At 48.7% G+C, this 9,305-nt stretch overlaps 1 protein-coding gene across 1 annotated transcript in view; it reads left to right on the plus strand.

Annotated features, from left to right (window-relative positions):
- The first annotated feature begins 444 nt into the window (after positions 1 to 444).
- Positions 445 to 9,305, plus strand: part of LOC125429429 (electroneutral sodium bicarbonate exchanger 1-like) — a 36,900-nt gene continuing 28,039 nt past the window's right edge. Inside the window, exon 1 of the mRNA XM_048490549.1 lies at positions 445 to 451. The gene's annotated coding sequence lies outside the window, so the exon portion shown is untranslated. The remainder of the gene's footprint in view (positions 452 to 9,305) is intronic.

A 9,305-nucleotide genomic window follows, 5' to 3' on the forward strand; every position in this document is an offset into this window, starting at 1 on the left:
TGAAGTTTGGGTCAGGGGATCCAAAGTTATTGATCCCCAAAAGGGTGCCCCATCCCCCATTGTTTACAATGGAAGCTAATAGATTTTCCATTTCTGATAATATCCCTCTTAAAATCTAAGTTGGGTTACATTTGGACATACAGATGATGAGGAGGAATCCAGTTTTGAAGGATTTTAACTCCTGTGTTTTAGCTTGGTTGCTGATTGAGCTAAGGTTTTTGTACTTTTAAAGTTACTGTTGAGACCATATTGTTCTTGTTGACCCTCTTTCCCACTTACAGAGCCAGTTTACTGTTTTTCTTTGAAATAAATATTCAAAAACATTTAACCTACTGATGCCTCAATTGATGTAATTTTATTGGTATCTATTTTTATTTTTGAAATTTACCAGCAGCTGCTGCATTTCCCACCCTCGACTTATATGCGAGTCAATAAGTTTTCCCAGTTTTTTGTGCTAAAATTAAGTGCCTTGACTTATATGCGGGTCGACTTATACACGAGTATACACGGTAGTTGCAAAAAAAAAAATTCCAGGGTAATGATGTGTAGAAATTGAATGATTAACTTTATCTCAGGGGGATTTAGTGCAATTTAGCTCATTGTGTTTTGGCTGATAAGAGTTGATTAATTAAAATCAAGAGATATGCTTGTCTAATCTTCTGGAAACAAAATGATCTATTTTTGTTTCTTAAAAGGTATCTTCAAGTTGTCATCCCCGGGCTTGTCTTTGCTGCCTGCTTCAAAATACCCTGGACACGGGAAGCCTTGCGAATTGCACTCATATGAAATGAAATCACAGCAGCCATCTCCTCACCCTCTCTTTGTACTTTGGTAAATTGTGGGCCCAGTTAGACTCCTTTATAGATCCAGACGGCTACCAATAATAATCATAATTTTAACTTTGTTTGTATTTGCAGTTATCAATTATGAAACAAAAGCGAAAAGCATATGATTGAGCAAACACACACACACACACACACCTGTCTAGCAATTATTGAGCAAAGGGAAAAATGGCAATAGACAGGATCTGCTCTTTTTAGGTCCATCCCCTCTTTGATGTTGAATTAATAGACAAGCAGAGCAATCCATGAGATTTCTGTACCAGGTTATTTTTAGGTGCTTCATGGTTTTCAGGGCCTTTTTTTCTTCATTCAAGTCTCCGCTGTTCCCAAAGCTTTACCATTTCCAGTGTTTTTCTTCCTCTTGTTTTCTCCCACAAACACAGGATGGATGCCTCCTGTCCTAATTAGGGATGCTCAAACCCCCATTGGTCCAGTTTGCCATCTGTTCACTGGTTGCGAACAGGGAGCAGATTACCCACTGATCAGTCCCCTGTTTGCAAGCAGTTCAAGCCAGTTTGTTGAGTTCCTTTTCAAGAATTCCAATGGTACAGGACAGGACAGTACAACTGGCAGTGTTTTACGCATGAGCAGTCTCAAAGAACCCAACTGCGGTTCTGCTTTGCTGCAGATGGTGAGACCTTTCTCCGCTCAAATAAAGACACAACAACGACAGGCTGGAAAAGGATTGGGCCGCAGCCCAATTTATTAATATATATATCAATAACATGATTAAACTTCAACTATATACAAGGAAGCTGGGCGGCAAACGGGTCGCACATCAAATATCCCAATCTCCATTGGGAACTATCGGGAAGGGGAGCCCCAGAGATATCACTCCGGCTTCCACCCTTCCCGCCCTTGCTGAGGAGACGGGCACCGGCTAAGCCCGTGGCCGCCTACCGGCCCGCCCTCCTCTCCGTGCTTGCTGGGGTGTCGGGCACCGGCTAAGCCCATGGCCGCCTATCGGCCCGACCCAACCCCACTCCCTGGGGTGTCGGGCAGCGGCCCGGCCTGCCAGCCTGCCCGCCCCACCCCCGGCCCTTCCACAGGGCACAAGCCTGGGAGAACCTGCCGGAAGGCTCGTTTTTCTCCCCAGATGTGCGACTCCCGTTGCCAAACCCACCAGGGCTGCGACAGTAGTAACCACAAACCCCAACCCCCTTAAACATAGGAAGGGTGGGTGGGCCACGCCTTTCTGAGTCTCGCCACCGGGAAGGGCGAGATCTGGGTGAGGCGCTCTTTATATATCTAGGCTCCTCCCGCCTTTACCGGCCGGGAGCCAATCAATGCACCCCATTTCTGTAGCATGCCGTCAAGCCATGCTTGCAAGCCTATTTTTGCTCCTTGGCTCACCCCGGCAGCAATGGCTGCACCCGGTTATTCGGTTGCTGCTTTTTCTCACAGAGCTGTTGTTGCTACATGCCATTCAGCAACTGATGGCACAAATAATAAGCAAACCAGCCAGCCAGCGATGATAAGTACACATTTTTGTTTTAAGTCTTCTCACTTGGAAATTGTATCAATCCATGCTATCAACATGATTTTGTGCATGCACATTTTCACACAGCCATATGGGAAGCTGAGTTTCTGGCCTCCCTCCATGTAATTTAGAGACTTTATCCTACCATCCATGACCCCAATTAGAATTAGCTTAGGCATGTTTTGCCAGTTGATCCATGAGAGAGTTTGCAGGACACGTGCGCACATTAACTGTTTCATAAATGATTTTTAAAAATGTTTGAAGAATTTTTATCCAAAAGGTATTGAGTCAAATGGGCGAGGCTACAAGGACAGTGAAGATTTTTTTTCCTCATCATCTGTCGTGAGCAGCTGCAGCCCCAAGGGTCATGTAATAATTGCGTTAAATAATAATTGCATTAAATAATATTGCTATAATTTGATAATATGAGTTATATCCGCTACTAGCAAGAAGAAAACGGACAGTGTCTCTTCCTATGAGAATTATAAATGAGAAGAGCCAGGAAAGAGGAGGAAGAGGCGAATAGAAGAAACCCACCCTACTTTCTTAGTACTACCATATCCAGACTCATGCCTTTTGCGCACACACTAAATAAAATCTAGTGTAGACAGATTTACGGCCTTTCAACTGTATTCCCCTCTAGTCCCCCATTCGATCCAAGACTTGCAGATGACAACTGAATTGTTTTTGGCCCTTGTTGGGATCAGAGCCAAGATGGATTATATGACAGCTTTTCACAAACCTTTGTGGTCTGCCCATTTCCATTTTGCAATGTTCTGGTGTTTTCTCTGTGGTTTCTGAAACTGCCTCTGATCCAGCGTTTCCTGCTGGTATGCTGCAGAATCACTTTTGCCTTTCACGTGAAAGATGTGCTGGAATTCAAAAATGGCTGCCCACATTTTCCCGCCATTTTCTGTGGTGGTTCCCATTCTTGCATGGTTGGGAAATGTGATGCCATGCGTAAAGAAACAGCAACTTCACAAATGAGGTATGAAGGCTCCATTGTGCTTCAGCAGGAACCTAAAGGCAACTAAAGTCACTATTGTGAAGGTAAAGCAATTCCATGATCACCTGGAAGTCTACTTGGCCCTCTTCAGAAAAGAGAATCTTCCATTGGTCTCCCTGAAAAAATCATTTAATCAAAGTTTATATGAAAAGTCTATGTGAGGGAGAGAACTGGGAAAAATCTAGCCACCACCCTCCCCCAAACATAAGCACAAATATATTGAAACTAGAACTAAAGCCCATTTTAAATTAAAATAAAATGGTCCTAGACAGGGGGAGGGAGAGCAGGTGGGGGGACTCCAACTCCCTCTCCCCCCAGGAGAGCAGCTCCAAATCAGCCTCCACCCCAGCCCCAGCTAGACTTACCTGAGGCCAGCACGCATCATCCTTGTCAGGTATGTCCTGAGGTTTGTTTGGGGTGGGGGGGGCAATACGTTGCCATGCTGTGCTGGGTTGCTTTTTGGGGTGGGGTGCATTGGGGAGGCTGAGGGTGGGCTCAGCAGGGCAGCTGGTGGTGACCCGCTGCTGCCTCGGCAATCCAGTTTGTTGTTCCGGGCAGGAGGAGGCTCCTGGGTCAGGGAAAGGCAGGCTGGAACAGGATGGAATGTCACCCACCAATGGGCGCTTAGGAATCACTTTGTGAGTCCTGCATGCCCATTGGCTAGGGGTTTGTTGTCGGACATTCCATTCCTTAGGCAATTATGTATAGTAAATCCCCCCGCCCACCCGCCTCCAAAGAAACAAAAATACTGAAATGATTCCCCCATGGCAGGTATTTTGTAGGGTCACTCACTAGTTTTTCTCAAAATTTGAGAAAGCGTTCAATGAGATTGGAGACCCCTTTCTCTAACCAGGGTGTCATAAAGACTCACTCCTCTGATACTTTTTCCAAATGCATCCCTTTGTTTTCTGAACTGCGCTATACCTGTCTGGAAAATTCTTACCAGTGAATCCACGTCAGCCTTCTGAAACCCTAAAGAAAGTCTCTTCCCATCCAGGGGCTTCACTAGGGCAGTGGTTCTCAACCTGGGGGTCGGGACCCCTTTGGGGGTCGAACGACCCTTTCCAGGGGTCGCCTAAGACTCTCTGCATCAGTGTTCTCCATCTGTAAAATGGATACATGTGTAGGGGTGAGCCCCGCGAACCCAGCAGGGCCGCAGAAAGAGCGCATGGAATGCCTGTGCCATCTGCGCCCTTCTGGGCGCACGCGCTCCCCCATTCCCCAGTCCCCCGTGAGTCACAGGTCATGAACTACCTGACTCGCGGTCACCAGGTGTCCCAGACAAAGGGACAAAGGGGCTCTTGCCCCCAGGTATGGATTAGACCCAGACGTGGACGCTTCCTCTTGCACGTAGCAGCCCCATGAGATCATGCATCACATGATGCTCTCCCGCTCTCCCGCTCTCCCGCTTATCCGCCTCCTTTACACGCCCCCACAAAAACCCTAATAAAAGGTGCCAGGGACTAGCACACGGCAGAGAGAATTGCCGGATCCGTAGGGTTGCCAGATCCACGGACCGCGCTTCCTGCTGCTGGCTCTCTCCACCGGATGATATCACCGCGTCTCGCCTCTTCCTTGCGACCCCCGCGGACTGACTTCATACATGTTGGGGTTGGGGGTCACCACAACATGAGGAACTGTATTAAAGGGTTGCGGCATTAGGAAGGTGGAGAACCACTGCTCCAGGGGAATCAGAGTGCAGGTAAGTCCATGCTGATTCTGCTGCAGTGGTTTGACATGCCTGAGAAAGATGAAGGGACAAATCCCTGCTGTGGCATGAGGTGAGTGCTCTTGGTGGACCGATCACCCATGGCCAGCTCTGCTTCCCCCTTGCCCCGCTCTGCTGCAAAAAGCATGCTGGGAGTGCCCTTGCTTTCCACCAGGAAAGCGAGAAGCACAGACAGGGCAAGAGGAAGCGTGTCAGGACAAGAAATCTCGCCTCGACACACCTCCTCTCTTGGCGCCCCAGGGAGGAAGCTCATTGGGACAAGATTTCTTGCCCCAACGAGCTCCAGCTGCCAGTGCACGGCAGCTGTCCCGTGGGTAAATTGGCGAGATTATACCGTCTCAAAGAGGATGCTGGTCTGCAGTTAAATAGAATGTGAACATCGTAATGAGCAGTGGAGCAGCAGTGGCGTAGGAGGTTAGGAGCTCATGTATCTAATCTGGAGGAACCGGGTTTGATTCCCCGCTCTGCCGCCTGAGCTGTGGAGGCTTCTCTGGGGAATTCAGATTAGCCTGTACACTCCCACACACGCCAGCTGGGTGACCTTGGGCTAGTCACAGCTCTTCGGAGCTCTCTCAGCCCCACCTACCTCACAGGGTGTTTGTTGCGAGGGGGGAAGGGCAAGGAGATTGTCAGCCCCTTTGAGTCTCCTGCAGGAGAGAAAGGGGGGATATAAATCCAAACTCTTCTTCTTCTTCTTCTAATAATCAATTTAAAGTTTTAGCCCATTTGTCCCCCACCCAGAGCACTTAATTAAGGTTACGAAGTGACAGATACATTAAAAACACATTTTAAACAAAATATTCAACCCAGTTCTTGTACGGCCTGTGTGAGAGAGCCAGTGTGGTCTAGTAGTTAAGAGCTGTGGATTCTAACCTGGAAAATTGGGTTTGTTTCCCTACCCCTGCACATGAAGCCTGCTGGGTGACCTTGGGCTAGTCACAGTTCTTTCTGAACTCTCTCAGCCCCGCCTACCTCACAGGGTGTTTGTTGTCGGGAGGGGAAGGGAAAAGAGTTAGTAAACTGCTTTGAGACTTTTTACAGTTGAGAAAAGTGGGGCACAAATCCAGCGAGGTGGTTAAGAGCAGGTGCACTCTAAACTGGAGAACCAGGTTTGAGTCCATGCTCTGCCACTTGAGCTGTGGAGGCTTATCTGGTGAACCGGATTAGCTTGTGCTCTCCAACACATACCGGCTGGGTGACCTTGGGCTAGTCACAGTTCTTTGGAGCTTTCTCAGCTCCACCTACTTCACAGGGTGTTTGTTGTGGGGGGGGGGAGGAGAGAACTTTTTTGAAACTGACATTTGATATTTGGCACAGAGGAGTTAGGTAGTCAGTAGTGTAGGTCTGCCCTTTTAAAACCTTGCAATAGTTTTCCAGCCAGGTATCAGAGACAAGATGCCCAACTAGATAAAGAAGTTAGCAGCAGAGAACAGAAGGTGAAAAGCATCATCTCTCAGCTTTCTTTCCATACTAGGCAGAGGCAGAGCGCTCATGGGGATATGTGGGGTGACATGTCCCCAGGCACATGCCAGCTGGTCACATGGGGGTGGAGAATCACCCCCCACACCCCTCAGTCCGGCCCAATTCCTCTGGCTGAAGGAGCAGCCTGGTGGGGCCAGGCCAAGGGGCAGCCTGTGGTAGGCTCCTGCCAGCTAAGGTAAGTGGGGCGTGGTGTGTGTGTGCGGTGGGGGACATGAGGGGCGGGCGGGCGGGCGCCTGGAGCAGGCGTTGCCCCGGGTGCCCTTTCTCCCCCTACGCCAGCGGTTCTCAACCTGGGGTCAGGACCCCTTTGGGGGTCGAACGACCCTTTCCCAGGGGTCGCTGAAGACTCTCTGCATCAGTGTTCTCCATCTATAAAATGGATCAATGTTAGGGTTGGGGGTCCCCACCACATGAGGAACTGTGTTAAAGGGTCGCGGCATTAGGAAGGCTGAGAACCACTGCCCTACGCCTCTGATACTACGGGAGCCTCTTAGAGGTGTTGGATGAATTTCCGTATCCTTCCTCTGAAAGCATCGAACCGTTGTCAGTCTTAGAGATACCTGTGATTTGAATTTATGCGGGATGCAGGGGATGGCGACAGTCATAATTTTGTCTTTCCTTTTCAGTAACTCAGGAAGGGCCCTTGCTTCCGAAATTGAAGTGAGATAATGATGAGGGAATGCAGGTGTATAGAGCGGCTGAGATTTACCTTGGCTGCTGTTGCTGCCTGGGGGTGGGGCAGGCTCAGCGCCGGCATCTAGCCCAGTGTGGGGCTGGGCTGCCCAGCTGCCAGTGCGAGTGAGTGATGTGTCTGGCGGAGGTGGGGCTGCAGCACTGGCGTAATGTCCATTGGGCAAGGTGGGCAGCTGCCCAGGGCATCACCTTGTGGGGGGCATCAAAATGCTGGGTTCGTTTTTGGGTATTTTAGTGGTTTTCCATTTTTGGCCTGCAGGGGGTGCAGTTTTTAGGCTAGCGGCACCAAAATCTCAGCGTATCATCAGGAAACTGTCCTTATGATACCCCCCCGAGTTTGGTGCAGTTTGGTTCAGGGAGTCCAAAGTTATGGACTCCCAAAGGGGGTGCCCCCATCCCCCATTGTTTCCAATGGGAGCTAATAGGAGATGGGGGCTACACCTTTGAGGGTCCATAACTTTGGCCCTCCTGAACCAAACTGCACCAAACCTGGGGAGTGTCATTGGGGCAGTCTCCTGATGATACGCTGACATTTTGGTGCTGATATGTCTAAAAATGCACCCTCTGCAGACACCAATGTCCTGGTGCAAAAAAAATTGGTTGTGGTGGAGTGGCCGCCCATGGGGGGGGGGGGCATCCAACTCAAGTTTTGCCCAGGGCTACAGTTTGCCCAGGGCTGCCTCGTTACGCCCCTGGGCTGCAGCCTCATAGGGGCAGGCCAGGCCATCCCATGCATCTTCTCATCCGTGCACCCACGGCTTCTCCCGCCCTCTCTCCCCCGTGGGTCTGAGTTTTTTGTTGCTGGCCCTCTGATTACGGTGATTGTTGTTGTTATTTGCATTTCATCTGTCACAGCCTGGTGGGTTGCACTTGGGGAGAAGGCATTAATGAAATGTTGAAACTTAATATTCCATTCCATTAAAGGATTCAACTCACAAATTGTAGCAACAATGGGAGACACACAAACTGCTTGGGCTCTAAATGCTGCTGAATGATTTAGAGGGACCACACTCTATTCAGTGAGCTGTGCAATAACAAGCAGCAGTGGCGTAGGAGGTTAAGAGCTCGTGTATCAAATCTGGAGGAACCGGGTTTGATTCCCCGCTCTGCCGCCTGAGCTGTGGAGGCTTCTCTGGGGAATTCCCTCAGAAGGGAAGCTGAATGGATGTGAATAAGTCACCTTGAATGATTATCCCGATTTAAACTGGAGAATTGATTATAATCTGAAGAAGAATTTATCGAAAACGGTTACAATAGCGCAACCCGTTTATTTTTGGACATTGAATTGACGGACTTGGCTCAGACCGGTCCGCATTGCCGCCCAGGCATAATTTGATTGACTGGAATGCAGTACATGCAGTCATTTATAAGCGACTAACTATCTACAAAGAAGAGGTCCCATCCTAATATCTGTACGGACAAAGTTATAGGACCGAGTAAAGAAGAAGACATCATTGAGTCACTTTGTACATATTGTATGGTGATGTTACATGTGTAGCATTGTAAGAGTTTAGGCTCTGATGCTGTTTGCACTTTTCACTGGTTGCACTTTATGTATTGCACTTTATATGTGGGCTAAATGCAATTGATAAAATAGCGGTTGATGCAGCGCGCTAGTTGTCTGTGTAGTCGTGAACGTTGCATTCATTGAGAAAATGACCTTGGGCTAGTCACAGCTTCTCAGAGCTCTCTCAGCCCCACCTACCTCACAGGGTGTTTGTTGTGAGGGGGGAAGGGCAAGGAGATTGTAAGCCCCTTTGAGTCTCCTACAGGAGAGAAAGGGGGGATATAAATCCAAACTCTTCTTCTTCTTCTACATACTGTGTGGTTTTGTGGGCTATATACTTCCAATTAGGTTTGACTTCGTAGACACTTTTTTCTGACCCAACTATCTGTATATTGGAAACAATGGGGGATGGAGGCATCCCCTTTGGGAGTCTATAACTTTGGACCCCCTGAACCAAACCTCACCAAACCTGGGTGGTCTCATCAGGAGAGTCTCCTGAAAAATCTTCAAAATTTCAGTGCTGCTAGCCTAAAAACTGCACCTCCTGCAGGCCAAAAGCTGTAAAA

This window comes from Sphaerodactylus townsendi, linkage group LG03 (genome assembly GCF_021028975.2).
Source record: "Sphaerodactylus townsendi isolate TG3544 linkage group LG03, MPM_Stown_v2.3, whole genome shotgun sequence".
NCBI classification, from domain to species: domain Eukaryota; kingdom Metazoa; phylum Chordata; class Lepidosauria; order Squamata; family Sphaerodactylidae; genus Sphaerodactylus; species Sphaerodactylus townsendi.